Here is a 15,690-nt window from a genome sequence, read left to right as displayed (position 1 = left end):
TTTTACACACAAAAAATCGATTACTTCCTTCGAGCCTGTTAATCTGTTCTCTGTGCTATAGTCTCTGTAATAACGCCAGCTAGGGAGCCATCTCTACAGCACACTGGACACAATGGCTTCCTGACTTGCTGTACAGGGCCTTCAAGAGCTATTTTCTGCTCCACATTCTCGTTTATGAAATGAGGATTTATTCCGAACTGGATTAGGATTACAGCGGAGGTTCCATAGGGCTCCCTTCTGGACCCATCGTTTGGGTAAAAGACGGTTTTCAACGATGTACCAACAGTGAAGCAGTCTAAGGAAGTGGAAATTGTTGGCTTCATGGATGATGTCATAGGTCTTCCTAAGGTTTTGATTGACGATGGAGACTGATTGTTCGATAAGAAGGTCCCCATATAAAACAGCGACCAAAATTATCGTAAATTTTCTAGTTGACGGTCCCGTTTGCGAAAAAAGGCATTTTTTACATGAAAGGTTAAGCGTTTCCAGCCCGGCTACATCGGCTGCATCATCAAACCAAATATTTCTAATCAGACTTCGTGAGTTTCATATGTTTCAAAATATCAGCCTCCTTTCTCTTTTCAATTGCTGTATAAAGCTGTTGTCCAGTAAGCTGACAAAAATGTGCCTTGACGTATGTTTCGTCATCCAGCACTATGTAATCGACAAACGTTTCTCGATCATTTTTATTGCATTAGTAATCGTTGATTTAATCACTTTTAACAATTTCGCTAACTCGGCGAGCGAGTAGTTCGGGGGTTTTCGAGATGTGCGAGCAGAACTTTGATGTGATGCGTTGCTTTTCTCGCTTGGACACCATGATTGATAATTGCAGAGTAAATGTCAGAATCAAAATCTAAAGAATGAGGGATGTTCTGGTTTTCTTGTGGTTTTTTAAATGTATGATGAAAAGTAAAAGTAAGTTTTGATCGAACACCCTTTAAATGGTCTTCTAACATTGTTGATGTACAGTAAAAATATAAGGATTCTTCATGAACTTTATACTTCTTGAACAAAAATTTCCCAACAATAACGAAACATTGAACAAGAGTAAATAAGAAGTTTTAGTCGTACATTTCTAACTTTCACCTGTTCGCAATCTAAATTTTGGAATGACACCCTGCGGTAAAACCTGAACATGAAACGGACAAATGCCAGTTTTACTCAGTCTGTACTTATCTCTGCTCCGTGTCTGTCCTGCTGTTATTGGGTAATTTGCCGACGGAAGCAACGCAAGTACACAGACCCACAAAACGAGAAACTTTTCTGCAGCAACAATGGAAATAAATGTCATGTAATTGAAGCCAGACGCAACAATTTCACTTCCTGCCTACAACTGCATCCTCTCTAGGTACGAATCGGACCAACAACGGACTGGGCTCGTTCCCGTGGCTGAAGCCCCTCAGCACCGACTGGCCAGGGTGTACTGTTTAGTTACTGAACTAAAACTCCATCCACCCGTTCAGGAAAGTCACTTTTTAGAATCATCATCAGTTAACGGTTGGGTTGCCCACAGGAGGATTGAAAAATTTTAATGGGTAAAGTTTGAGAGAAAGTTTCAAATATTTACGGATGCAACCGGGCGAGCTTGAAGGTTGTTTCCCGTGGAAGGTTAACAATGGCGTTTCGAAAACCGGAACGACGTTAAATGGATGTTCGGATAAAGTTTTTGATTTCGATTTTTGAAAACAAAGATGCTCGGTATCCGGTCAAAAAACAATAACATTTGTCGTGGAATACTTCTTTCTCACAATTTCTCATTTTAATTTTCGACGATGATGGCAAAGCAAATCAATAAAAATTGTTTCAACTGTGCAAGTACATTTTATTATCTGTATTTAAACAATTTACCAGATATTTTTCAACGAAAATCGAACCTGAATGCACTGTAAGTGGAAAGGTTTCTAGCCATCTATCTTTTCTCCTTGTTCATTGAAACAACAATCTAAGCCACAACCATATCGTCAGCAACCATGTACCTAGATATATTAATTGCCCATCAAAGCAAATTTTCCAAATTGAATACTAAATAAATTATCAACATTCTAGTAAAGTCCCGTCATATGCATACTTTCACACTTCCTTTGGTGTTGTGCGCTGCTATAAGGAAAACCTTTTCGATCGTCCATTCTAAACGCCTCTGGTTGAGCGATAAATAAGTTATGATCAATATTTTCTGTTGCGGCCAGCAGAGAGTACCCACAGAGCACCATGTAGGTACTTCATGTGCTGTACAGCGGGGTCTCATATGCAGCAGCGGTATGCTAACGCGGTGGTATTTTATACGAAGTTTACATTCGATAGTAAATATTTGAGGCTTTATTCATGCATACTAAATCAAGTATTAATTCGCTTAGTGCGGAGCCCAGGCTGTCAACAAAACCCGTACTTGAATGGGCTGGATTGCAAATACGTATTTGTTGGTTATAAATTATGGACCCAAACCCGCCTTTGGGAGCCAGAATGATGTTACAACGCAACGTTAAATTCTTCGGTTAAAAACAGTAAATTTGTTGGTTTTGAGTACCGGATAGATATACGGCCTCAGTTTGGCGTTATCTTCAAAGGAGCGGCCTCCCGGCAAGCCGCGGCAATGCGACAATTAGCATACGAATACGCTACTACATTTTTGCCCATCAGGTTCCGCTAATTTATTGCCCATATTTCTGTCATTTTCAATCGGCTACGGATTGGGAATGAAATTGATTTTCTGCAAATGACAATCTACTGCAGCAGTTCAGCGCAGATTGGGTGCTCGTTCTACCGGACGGCTGTCCGACTTCGGGTCCAAAGTAGTGACTGCCGGGGAAGCCGGTCGTACAAATCGATTTGCGATTATCCGCTTAGCCTGCGGCAATTGTGTGCGGCTATTTGACCCGGTCGCCAATTCCGATGTCCGATGTCCATCGTCCGTACACTCCACAGTTTCGATATTCGAAAGCGGGTGAAGTCGGACGGATTAAAAATTTGAATTATAATAGTGTCGATAATTTTGCGCGGTGTTATTTTTCTTTCTCGCGCCCTTTGGCTGTGCCGGGGTTGATTGCTGGAAGCGAATTTATGGTGCAGCTGCTCACCTAGTAGCCGACAGAAACACAAATATGGAATCAATGATGGTGAAACATGTGTTTTGATTTATCGAGTGGATTAACGATGACTGAACTGCGGGAAAGCCGAGCCGCCGTTTCGAAAAGAGTGCTTCAAAAACTCTTGTTTGCTGGCCACAGTAAGCTATCTGTTTCAACAATTTCTTGTTGTGATTAAGATCACCTTGTACTCCCTATCACGGTGGGCATGTTATAAATTACCGAATATCCTAACCGATTTTATCTTACAAAATTATATTAATATCACACCGAGATACATAGTTTCAATTTGCGATTTGTAATGCATGACTTGAACAAAATTTGTCGGATTATACAGTTGATTGCAACTCGCATTATTGCCGAAACGTGCGGCTGAGGTAGACAAATGCGTACGTCAATAATCGGCCCTAATTCGGTGGTTGCTAAGCCTGGAGAACACGGTCTCCGGCTGCACAGTCTGTCCCTATTCTGCAGTTCCGGCGGCACTATTGATCTGTATCCTTTGTCTTTCACCTCTCCTCCTTTGCCCATGTCCGATGGCAACAATTCAGTCCATCTGTTTGCGTCTTTCAGTAGTTTTTCCTTGCTGATTTTGACAGTTAATATATGCAAGGGGTGTATGCCGACGCAGTAGATCAATACATGATGAAGAACTATAGCAGGGGGTGGTTTTCGGTTATATTAACTTTAAATCGCATAAAAATTCCTTTTCTTCATAAAGGACATATACACAACATTAATCATGTATAAAACCTCTAAGATTGGAATATATGTTGCTGTTTTATTGAAATACTAAGCTCCTAGAGCTTCAAAAGTCTTTAGTGCCAGAGCTATCCAACCGCTGCAAACAACAATTCTTAGCTTCTGTTTTTGTTTGTTTGTTGATGTTCCTGCTAATACCGTTGATTTGGACACATTCGAAATGACTCAACCCGCGATCTTGGCTGCAATTAGTAAAATGAAAAATTCTTTTCTCCTGGTCCTAATCGAATCTCTGCTGTTGTTTATCGGCGATGCGCTACATCGCTTGCTTATCCACTCAGCCTGATATTTAATAGCTCGTTCGAACAGCATAAATTTGCAAAACTCTGCAAGCAATTGTTTTTGTTCCCCGTATTCAAGAAAGGTGACAGAAGAAAAGTTCGTAATTATCGTGGAATTACTAGTCTTTCGGCAGCTTCGAAATTATTCAAGAGTATTCTTTCCGGCATGAAATGCTATATCTCTACAGATCAACAAGATTTCATGCCTGGCCGATCCGTTACCATGAATTTACTGAATTTCACGTTCACTTGTTTCACACAAATTGAATCGAAAGGTCCGGTTGATGTGGTTTATACTGACCTCAAAGCAACCTTTGATAAAATTGACCATCGCATACCTTTTCATAGGCCACGTAATCTGGGAACTTCAGATAATAAACTCTTACCTTAGCCATAGATCACCACGCGTGAAATTGGGAACATGTATTTCGTCACCGTTTGGTAATTTGAGTGGAGTACCTCAGGGGAGCAACCTGGGCTCTTTGCTGTTCACGATATTTTTCAAGGATGTTGCATCTTTGCTCGACGGTGACTGGTAAACTCGTTTACGCTGACGATTTAAAATTACACTCTGTGGCGAGATGTATCGACAACTGCTATCGAGAAATCCTTGTGCTAAATATTTTTGTTGATTAGTGTCTAGGCAACAAATTGATTGTCAGCGTCCCTAAATGCACAAAAACGGTTTCTTCACGTTGCTCTGCGTAATTTGCCATGGCGTGATCCTCTGAACTTGTCTCCTTATCGCGATCGCGATCGCTGCAAACTAATCAACCTTGACACTTTGACCAGGCGCTGGAAAATTCGACAGGTCTCTTTTGTTGCCAAGCTTCTATACAACGAGGTCGACTGTCCACGGTTGCTACCACTACTTTATCTTAGAATTCCATCGCGGTCCCTTAGGAATGCTGCGTTACTTCAACCAAGATTTCATCGTACAGCGTTTGGGTACAATGAGCCTATGTCATCAATGATACATGCTTTCGCCTCTGTTGAAGTCATGTTCGAGTTTGGGGAAAGTTCCAGCATTCTCTCGCGTAGAATAACTAATCTGACATTTATGCTATATGAGAATTGTGACAACTGTGTTTTGATATTTCTGTGACAATCTGTTAGACGAATATAATCTATACCTATAAAGAAGGATTTCTGTCTGTTTGTCTGTCTGTCCGTATGTTCCTTATAGAATCGAAAACTACTGAACCAATCGGCATGAAAATATGCATGTAGAGGTTTTTTGGGGCCAGGAAAGGTTTTAGTGATGGTTAGAAACCCCTCCCCCCACTAAGTGGGGGGGGGGGGGGGGCTCCCATACAAATGAAACACAAATTTCTGCATAACTCGACAACTAATCAAGCAAATAGAACAAAATTTGGCATGTGGGTGTTTTCGGTGACAAGAATTTATTCTATGGTAAATTGAGACCTCTCCCCTCTTTATAAGGGGAATTATAATTCCTCTCCTCTTTAAAAGGGGGGGCTTCCATACAAATTTCCTCATAACTCGAGAACTAATCAAGCAAATGGAACCAAATTTAGCATGTGAAAGTTTTCGAGGGCAAGAATATCTTCTATAGTAAATTAGGGAGAGGGGGGGGGCTCCTGTACCAAAGAAACACAATTTTCCTCATAACTCGAGAAGTAATTAAGCAAATGGAACCAAATTTGGCATGTGGGTGTTTTTGGAGACAAAATTTTTTTCTATGATGAATTGGGACCCCTCCTCGTTTTAGGAGGGAGGGATCCTATACACATGAAATACAAATTTCCTCATAACTGAAGAACTAATCAAGCAAATGGAACAAAATTTGGCATGTGAAAGTTTGCGAGGGCAAGAATATTTTCTATGGTAAATAAGGACCCTTCCCCACTTTAAGAGGGGGGGCTCCTATACAAACGAAATACAAATTTCCTCATAACTCGAGAAGTAATTAAGCAAATGGAACAAAATTCGGCACGTGGATGTTTTTGGAGACAAAATTTTTTCTATGATGAATTGGGACCCCTCCCCACTTTAAAAAGGGGGGCTCCTATACAAATGAAATGCAAATTTCCTCATAACTCGAGAATTAATCAAGCAAATGAAACCAAATTTGGCATGTGAAAGTTTTCTAGGGCATGAATATTTTCTATGGTGAATTAGAACGCCTCCCCACTTTAAGAGGGGGGGCTCCTATACAAACGAAATACAAATTTCCTCATAACTCGAGAATTAATCAAGCAAATGAAACCAAATTTGACAAGTGGGTGTTTTTGGAGACAAAAATTTTTTCTATGATGAACTGGGACCCCTTCTCACTTTAGGAGGGGGGGCTCCTATACAAATGAAATACAAATTTCCTCATAGCTCGAGAGCTAATCGAGCAAATGAAACCAAATTTGGCATGTGAAAGTTTTCGAGGGCAAGAATATTTTCTATGGTGAATTAGGACCCCTCCCAACTTTAAGAGGGGGGCTCCTATACAAACGAAATACAAATTTCCTCATAACTCGAGAACTAATCAAGCAAATGGAACCAAATTTGGCACGTGGGTGTTTTTGGAGACAAAAATTTTTTCTATGATGAATTGGGACCCCTACCCACTTTAGGAGGGGGGGCTCCTATACCAATGAAATTCAAATTTCCTCATAACTCGAGAACTAATCAAGCAAATAGAACCAAATTTGGCATGCGGAGGTTTCTGGAGGCAAAAATGTTTTCTATGGTGAATTAGGACCCCTCCCAACTTTAAGAGGGGGTGCTTCTACACAAATGAAATACAAATTTCCTCATAATTCGAGAACTAATCAAGCAAAGGGAACCATATTTGGCATGTGGGTGTTATAGATGGCAACCATTTTTTCTATGATGAATTAGGACCCCTTACCATTTTAAGAGGGGGGGCTCTCATACAAACGAAATACAAATTTCCTCATAACTCTAGAACTAATCAAGCAAATGGAACCAAATTTATCATGTGGGTGTTTTTGTAGGCAAGAATATTTTCTATGGTATATTTTCTATGGATTTCCCCACTTTAAGAGGGGGGGGGGCTCCTATACAAATGAAAAACAAATTTCCTCATAACTCGAGAACTAATCAAGCAAATGGAACCAAATTTGACATCTAAGTGGTTTTGGACGCAAGATTTTTTTCTATGGTGAATTGAGACCCCTCTCTTCTTTAGAAAGCGAGTTATGGCCCATCTCCCCTTTAAGAGGGTGGGCTTCCATACAAATGAAATGCAAATTTCCTCTTATCTCGAGAACTAATCAATCAAATGGAACTAAATTTGGCACGTGGGAGTTTTAGATGGCAGAAATTTTTTCTATGGTGAATTACGACCCCTTCCCCTTTTAAGAGGGGAGCTCCCATACAAATGAAATTCAAATTTCCTTATAACTTGAGAACTAATCAAGCAAATGGAACCAAATTTGGCATGTGGGAGATTTTGGAGTCTTGAATTTATTTTACGATAGTTAGAGACCTCTCACTCCTGTGGTAGGGGGATATGGACTCTCATACAAATAAAACAGAAATTTTTGCGAAACTCAAAAACTAATCGAACTCGAGAAATTCGAGACTCTTCCATAAAACATTAGTCAATACAAGACCACAAAAGCTATCTATAGTAACACTAGATCATTCAGGACGAGACGGTCGCGAGTGTTGCCGGTGACCCGCCGTTGGAAGCGCCGCCCACTGGGGGGCTTGCAAAACTCGAGATTGTGACAAAGATCCGAGATTCATGATTTATGTACAACACAGGTTAATTTGTGGCAATACGAAGTTTGTCGGGTCAGCTAGTACACATATAAACAAATAAACAAATCCCTCTAATAAAACTGTTAATGAAGCAAATTTATTGTGGTTGTTTATTACTACGATAAAACTAGTTGGCTGCGACACTCCATGTTAGAATGCAACTAGAATGATTCTGCTAGAAATTGAGATTGACAAATTCAATATATGTTGGGGAAGAATAAATGCCTAATGCGAAAAATGTAGATTCAGGCAAACTGAAAAGTTCTTAATATTAGGCCAAAATATAAACTTAGCGAAGATGAGAGTATGTAGCGAAGGTAATATCAAGAACTTTTCCGTTTGCCTGAATCTACATTTTTCGCATTAAGCATTTATTCTTCCCCAACAGAAAAAAGTAAGCCGACTGCTATACGTCGTTAACAGGAAAAAGTAATCGAAAATGTTTAGTTTTTTTTTGTTTGATTATAGCCACTTTAACAGCTTGGGTCATTCGTGACTTCTGCGGGGTTTGGATTTGAACCCGGGTCTTCGGCGTGAGAGGCGTGAATGCTAACCACTACACCGGGATTGACCCCATATATTTACTTTGTTTAAACAACTGGTTACCAAAAATTCCAAAATTTTGATGATGCGTGAACTTTAGTTATTCGTCATTCTAATATGCACGATAAATTTTTTTGCGTATATGCTGCACAACTGCGGAAACTGGAGATGAAATGGGGAAGGCAAACAAGAGAGCTCTTGCCATCTCAAGCCCTTACCTAGCGCCTCCACGCGGCGATACCCGCTCCCCGCGGCGATGCTCTATTGAGTAGCTAAGCTAGGAGGTGCGATGCTGGGTGGATCTCGGCTGCTTGATTTCAAAATTGCGTTTTTGGGCAGACTGTTGAGCCACACGGCAAGGTAAGCATAATATGTTATTCCAACGATTTGTTTTGTTTTAGCTAATCAAGCAGCTCCTACTGTACAGTGAAAGCTTTGGCCGTGACAAGTTTAAATAATGCACATGGATATCAGAAGGGAAAATTTAATTAATCATTGGATATTAGATGCACTAATGGAAACTCAAAGACGCAATTATATTTTATTCGACGGATTGCTGGTGAGATTGTTCTATTTTTGCCTGTATATGTTGCGTTGCGGCATTCCCGAACCGGTGTAGGTATTGTCTGAAGGAACTGTGATCTGAGAGAAACTGGCTCAAGCGGAACTCGAGTTTGACTCCAGAACCAGTATGAGGCGGTGCGTCCATCTATCGGTTTTTGCCGTGTCACACCCTTGCTGCCACCCTACTAGCACAGTTGTTTCAAACCAGTTGTGGCAACTGATTTACGACTAATTTTAGTTATAAATAAGTTTCTGCAACCATAAGTGCGAAAAACGTGCAGCTTGGGCATTTGACCAGCGACACTTCCCTCGCCAGCTTTTGGGCTCCTCTGGTGCTTCTTCGTCTGTAACACACGTTGTCTTTTAACAAGCACACTCCTCCGGTAACTGTTCTGTTTCTCAGATCCTGACTGTCAGCCGGTGCAGACAGGTAGCCAAATTATCCGGGCAAGATGGGCTCTGCTCTGCTGCAGTCTCAAGGCGTTGCGCGTACTCAGCGACGATCTCAGGTAACTTGAGTCGTTCCAGATTGTACCGTGGCGGGCGACAGTTCCGAATGTTGGTAACAACGGAAAGTTTTTGGCGCATTTTAACCATCAAAAGGCAGTGGTCAGAATCGATATTTGCGTCACAATAGGGTATAACGTCGATGATATCCGAGAAGTGTCTTCCATCAATCAAAACGTGGTCGATTTGTGATTCCGTCTGTTGTGGTGATCTCCAGCTGTACCGATATGGGAGGCTGTGCCGGAAGAAGGTACTTCGCATGGCCATGTTTTTGGAGGCGGCGAAGTCAATGATTCGATGGCCGTTTTCGTTCGCGGCTGACCAAAGCTACCCTGGAGTGTGTCGGGATACTGTCAGCTCGGGGCTAGTACCGAATGGCCGGAACACAAATGGCCGAATCACGAATGGCCGAAATCCAAATGGCCGAATTTCAACAACAGTCACAGAAGGCCGAATCACGAATGGCCAAATCACGAAAGGCCGAATTTTTTCGGAATGCCTAAATAACTATTCAATAAAAACATGAATTGGCAAGCAGTTAACTAGTAACTTTAATCAGACAAAAAAAAACAAAGTAAGCAACACAACTATAGGGTATAAGGTACAGATGATTGAAAGTTCTTTCTTCCCCAAGCGTTTCCAACATTTTCAAGTACCAATCAAGTACAAAAGTTCCAGTATTTAAGGACCACGTGCCAGTAGTGGCCTTCTTTCAACGAAAATTTTTTAGCAGTCCAAGTTAGCACCGATTTTGATGCTGGAAAGCTGGATGCTGAATCTTACGGATTTTACCTTCGCTAATCACGCGATGCGAACTCCCATACACAAGACTCTGAATTAGAGATGGTCGGGTAGCGGAAAATTTACCCGAAACCCGCACCCGTACCTGGACCCGCCGGGTTCGGGTCGGGTTCGGGTATTAAAAAAAAATAATTTGCGGCTTCGGGTCAGGTACGGGTTCTTAATTTTTGTTATTGAAATCGGGTACGGGTCGGGTCGGGTATCTCTATTGATCACCTTTAACACTGAAGATGGTCGGGTACCCGGGCCCGGGCCCGTACCCGACGGGTTCCGATCGGGTTCGGGTAACCAACAAAATAAACTTGCGGATTCGGGTCGGGTACGGGTTTTTAATTTTTTGCTCAATCGGGTACGGGTCGGGTTCGGGTATTCAAAATTTCATACCCGACCATCTCTACTCTGAATACACCGTACCGCGCAACATCCTGCTGGAGAAGAAATTTAATTTCCGATGAAGACCCTCGACGATGGTTCAACTCAAATGGGTATCACACTTCCTGAGCCGTACGTGGATTCAACTGCAGTTCCCTAAGTTAGCATTTTCTTACCAATATTGCCGCATGATGGAACATTGTTGCTTTTTGCTGTTAATTCAGCAGTGCATTTTTGAATATGATTGTACAATATGGGACGAAAGGCATTAAAATTTAACAAAATTATTTGCGTGAGGTCTGCCCGGTAAAGAAAAGACTTGCTGAAGATATAAAAATTTTCTTTCAAAAATTTTTAACAGTAGAGAAACAACAACATCGATCCTGTTTAATATAAAATAATTTAATGATTTTATTACCGTTTTTCGCTTTCCATCCTTCTGGTCGCTTACAATACAAAGTATACTGTTTCTTTTTGTATTCTTTTCGTTTGTGTGAAGTTTATTTTGTGTGGCCTTTATTTTTCTTTTTTTTTGTTGAACTGTTTCGCAAAATGCGTTCAAACACTAAGAATTACGACGTTGGTTAATCCGCTATTGTATTGTGTTTTTTTTTTCTCGGAAAGACATGGATCTCTAATACATAAGTAGATGGATGACAGCTTCCAGCTACGTTTGCTAATATGTTTGTTATGTTGCCGAATAATTAAGTGAATTGTTTTCATTTTTATTTTCGTTTGCTGCATGTGTACAATGATATGGAAAAGAAGCAAAACACTTATTAAAAATCTAATAAACAGAAATCATCGACCAATTGACTGCTATATTTTGTGCTATCTGCTGAATATGTTTAAATTAGTTTTCCCTAACAGTGGATATATAGTTTTTTTTGTTTGTTTGCTTGTTTTGTTGGTTGTTTATAGCTATAAACGTGAGATACCAATCGGCGTTGGGTTTTATATACAGGAGTATGATCACAATATGTATAAAGTTATGCATTAAATATTACTTTGATTGGCTTTCAATTATACGATTGTGGTTCAATTCGTTACTTCTTGACAAGTTTGCAGAATCTTAAAATTATTTGTTACGTTTTATGTTCAGATATGTTTGCAGCATTTGCTGTACAAAATCGTCCACTTGTTTCGTTTCGATGTTTGTTCATCAAATGCTGTCAAATCTGGTGTTACATTCCGAACATGTACTATGTTAGAGGGGTTAATGATTAATTGCAAGAACTATTTACATAAACTCGATTACAGTTACCCTAATGTGCAGGTAGATTCAATAACTGTCTAATGATAATGCAGAGAAAGGTTTATAGACTTATTTCAACAACGATGGCTGACTGGGAAAAGCTGAATCTCTTTAAACACATTTTCTTTTAATTATTCTGAATAAGACTCAATCTTAAATCGAAATTGTACACTGTATAATAGACTTGTTTATTGTACATTTTATTGCATTTTTATTTTCAAACGCAATCGCTTGCGTCCGACGGTGATGTTCTGACTCTTATTCAATCGCATTTCGTCACTTGCTAATTAAATATCAATGGCACTGACAGAGACAAAAATACTATGGTTGGAAAGACTATTTCCGCGTTCCAGGAATGCAATTTCTACACATTGCAATGGATACCTCAAATCTCGTAGTCTTCCTCAAGCACAATCAACTCTTAATGGCTACGTTAATAATACAGTTGAGTAAGGATGCATTTGTATTTGTGTTCCGGTTGGCCGCTTTAAACTTGCGTATGAACGTTCAGCATTATTGGCTTATGTACGAATAAAGCATAATTTCACCCACCCTTTCACTCGGCGACACACTCGTTCAGGCTTCAAATTGACTCGTCGACATGTTTCCGGTTCCGTTCGTTTAGTAACAGGATCCGGACTGCTGCTGAAACCGCCTTAGCCGTCGGTTCCAGTCGTCTTTCCATTCGATAATAATTGTCTTCGGTCCCAGCACCAGCGAATCTGGGCTCTGTTTCGAGTCCATGCCCAATATTAGGTATGATCTGTAATGTAAACAATGAAAAAAAAAAAATTAAAGTGTTAAAAAGGAAACATTTATGTTCGGCCATAAAGTTGAAAATATAAAATGTCAACCCACATCAGTGAGAAACAGATCTATCTATAGCCCTATAGGAATATATGACACATCGAACTCACTTGTTGATCTTGATACTCGGACAGCGGCAATCCAGGTTTTTGTTCGGAACCAGCAGCCCGACGCTGGTCTTTCGCTGGCTCGTCGTCACTAGCAGGGGGCTGGTCGATTTGAATACCGTCTGCACCTGCAGGTTGAATCGTACCTCGTCGCGGGACATGTACGGCTGCTTGCCGTTGGACGACGTGGTCCGACCGGTGACCTTTGCCATGATCGCTGTCGATGGACGGGAGAGAAGCCACAAGAAAATCGATTATTTTCAAACGTTTTGAACCGACGGACGACTGCCCAACCGCAATTATTCCACTTCTTCAGCCCTCCAGCTCGGGAAGGAGCTTGGTGGAGAAAAGGCGGTTGAGTCAGCCGCACCGTATGGGATGTGCCAAATTACCATAATCACGCTTGCAGAATTTATTCAGATTTAATCGTTTCGTGTCAAATCTACATTTGCCGCAGTCTGCAAAGAGATAAAAACGAGAGAGATTTTCTTTTAGCCAGGGTGCGTCTGATGGTTCCTTTTGGTTGAATGTGTTGAATGGAGGTATTTACGATATGTTTATGTAAGAATGTTCTTGATTCCGTACGAATCAAACTGTATGTATGCTAATTGTGTGATACTCGAAAACCATTAACACATATACGAAAACATAGGATGCTATCCAATTCCACTGAAAGCTTAAGCCGATGTAAAATCCAAAATATGCTAATCGAAAAGTGGAACCTACGATTGACCACATCTTGGTTGATGCGCGAAAATGCGGCCGACTTCGATAAAACGCTCACCATGGGGGATCAAGAAAGAAAAAAGAACAGCAAATAGGTATGACCTCATCAATAGGAATCTAAAATTCTAATCGACTTTGATTGCTGAACCGGATTATTGCATCCAATCATATTTGTACTGTGCTCATAGGTTATTAATAACTGAGACTCGGCGCTCACTAAACGGGTCACAATCGAACCGTTTTCTTCGTATGGCGACGATGTTTATGTTTATTCGTAGAGTTAATATGCCATTCTAAGCTATAAAAACTCTGAAGGTTCTAAATGTCCTCGCCTATATGCCCTATTACCGTCATAGAGACAGAAATACAACAACACAAATTGATTTTGAAGCAAGTTACGTTCAAACTATTACCGAGCATCGATATGTATAGATTGTATAGTCCAAAGCGATATCCAACTTCAAGCTGAAGCTTAAGCCCTAACTTAAGAATTATCTGACGTGAGACATGCGGTTGTGTATAATCTATAATTTTTCTAATTGTTGTATGCCCTTACAATTAACCATAGGAAAAAAAGCAAAGTCATGGGTATAAATGTCCTGTAGAGAACTGGACCCTTCTTTAACGACTTCGCAGCCGGTTATTAGAGTACCGGACAATTACGGGGCTAGTGCAACGATCCTACAGACTCTATAGCAGCACCTTCCAGCCGAGATTCGAACATACGACGACTGGCTTGTTAAGCCAGCATCATACCCCGAAGCTAACTTGGCGGGCAAACACCATAGGCCATAGATTTTTGTAAAATATTGTTCTTTATCCATGATAGATGTAGAAACTCCCATTTTTGTAAAGTTTGGGTTTGGGTTTGGGCGCTGAAATACGAAAAAAAAATTTCAGCTGGTTTACAAGACTAAGTCGCCTCCAAAAGTTAGTCAAGGTACTCCGGTCTACATTATCTTGATTTTATCGACGGAATTCATTCATCTGTCACCATGTTTCAGTTACAAATAATACACATTGATTACCGCATCATTTTTCATAGATAGAGGAGGGTATATGTCTTCCCGAAGTCATGCAAAATACTTCATACCTTCATATTGATTTCGACTTACATTCTGCTGATAGTCGTAATATACTTGAGAACAACGATGACATGGCTATCCTTAAATCCAACGCATCGGCAGCCGATTGTCGGCTCAGATTATACTACTAAAACATAAGAGGAATACTGTCTCAGATTTAGAGTATCATGTAATAATGCTAACTGTAAAACAAACATTGAACAACTTCGGAACACCACTGTTGCCTTCCAATACTCTCGACAGCTAGAGATATCACTACTAACGAAAGTGAAACTTATTCTTCTTCTTCTTATTCTTCAGCATAGAGCCGGGGTGGCTCGTGCTGTTTCAAGCACTCGTCTCCGTTCCACTCGGTCTTGGGCCACTCGTCGCCAATTTTCTAGTCGTCTCAGAAGTCGCAAATCGCTTTCGACCTGGTCGAGTCATCGTGCACGTTGGGCCCCCTTGTTCCTGGTGCCGGTGGGGTTGTTGAAGAGGACTATTTTCGTCGCACTGTTGTCCGGTATCCTTACGACGTGTCCGGCCCACCGTAGCCTGATAACTTTCGCTAGATGTACGATGGGAGTCTCCCCAAACAGTGCCTGTAGCTCGTGATTCATACGCCTCCGCCACTCTCCGCTATCAGTTTGTACTCCGCCAAATATCGTCCGCAGCACTTTCCGCTCGAACACGGCAAGGGCGCGTATGTCCTCCGTGTGCAGCGTCATGGCTTCAAGGCCATACAGTACTACCGGTCTAATAAGGGTTTTGTACATTGTTAGCTTCGTGCGGAGGCGTATGCTTTCTGATCATAGCGTATTACGAAGGGCAAAGTAGGCCCGATTTCCCGCTTGGAAGCGCCGCTGGATTCCCTTACTAGTGTTGTTGTCCGCGGTCATCAGTGATCCTAAATACACGAACTCCTCTACCACTTCTAGTTCGTCGCCGTCAACGGTTACCGTCCGTGGGAGACGCGCGTTTGTTTCCTTCGAGCCTCTTCCTTTCATGTATTTGGTCTTCGACGCATTTACTTTTAGCCCAATTCTCCTAGACTCCGCTTTCAGTCTGGCG

This window comes from Sabethes cyaneus, chromosome 1 (assembly GCF_943734655.1).
Source record: "Sabethes cyaneus chromosome 1, idSabCyanKW18_F2, whole genome shotgun sequence".
Lineage (NCBI taxonomy): Eukaryota > Metazoa > Arthropoda > Insecta > Diptera > Culicidae > Sabethes > Sabethes cyaneus.
Note: the sequence above shows the minus strand (reverse complement) of the source record.